Consider the following 1,151-nt stretch of genomic DNA (forward strand, 5'->3'; position numbering starts at 1 on the left):
AGTTAATTTCTCCATCTGAGGACCCTCAACCTGACCCCATCTGTTAAGCTGCTTTGGACATGCGAGGAGGCGGCGTACATTTACAGGTTGGGGCGATGAAGACGTAGACACTGATGGGAGGCCATTACTCTCTCTCCCGTAGTTTGTAGTGCAAGTGTTAATACTGAATATATGATTGCCCTCGATTAGCACTGTTACAGAAATATTACCCCACAGGAAGTCTTCGTAACCTTTGCTCAAGGCTATGAATCCACAGAGGGAATGTGCTTCAATTTGCTCAAGCTGCAAACCAGGCTGCATTCCACTCTGGGCTGCTAGACCTCTTCCTGAATCTGCCGGCTGGCCCCGGGGGCGTGGCGGAGGCGTGGCTGTCTAGCATTAGGCTCCCCAGAACATGTCAGAAGCCATGGCTTTCTGGTTCTTACTATGTACTGCCTAACTGATTTCCAGGATTGCCTAGTTTACATTTCTCCTGGTCAACCTCTCTTGGCTTTCTTAAAAATAAAAAAAAAAAGTCCTCTTTTATAGTAAAGATATTATATCCTCATTAAAGAATATTTGGGACATAGAACCCTGGCTGGTATGACCCAGTGGACTGAGCGCTGGTCTGTGAACCAAAGGGTTGCTGGTTCAGTTCCCAGTCAGGGCACATGCCTGGGTTTCGGGCCAGGTCCCCAGTAGGGGGCACATGAGAGGCAACCACACACTGATATTTCTCTCCCTGTCTTTCTCTCTCTCTCTCTAAAAATAAATAAGTAAAATATTAAAAAAAAAGAATATTCGGGACATAGAAAGATAAGAAAAAATCATGTATAGTCCCATACATTCACTAGTACTTTTTCACTAATGCATTACTTTCCAATATTTCTACCTGTGTTTATGTATCTATAATTTAAAAAGTATGGATCTGATGCTGGAATTTTGTGGCACTGTTTCAGATCTAAGATACTGCATATTTCAGGGTATGCAGGAGAAAATTTTTATCAGCTTATCCTGTTTCCCGGTTGATTCTGATTCGTCCTGTCACTCAGAGTCTGGGGGCCTGGCCAGGTCCTTCCCTGGATGGTGACTGACCGTCAGGGAACAAAGTGGAAAGTATGGCCTGAGAATTCTTATTTTTATTTTATTGATTTGAGAGAGAGAGAGAGACA

The sequence above is a fragment of the Phyllostomus hastatus genome, unplaced genomic scaffold (assembly GCF_019186645.2).
Source record: "Phyllostomus hastatus isolate PE091 unplaced genomic scaffold, TTU_PhHast_1.1 phas_contig_150, whole genome shotgun sequence".
Lineage (NCBI taxonomy): Eukaryota > Metazoa > Chordata > Mammalia > Chiroptera > Phyllostomidae > Phyllostomus > Phyllostomus hastatus.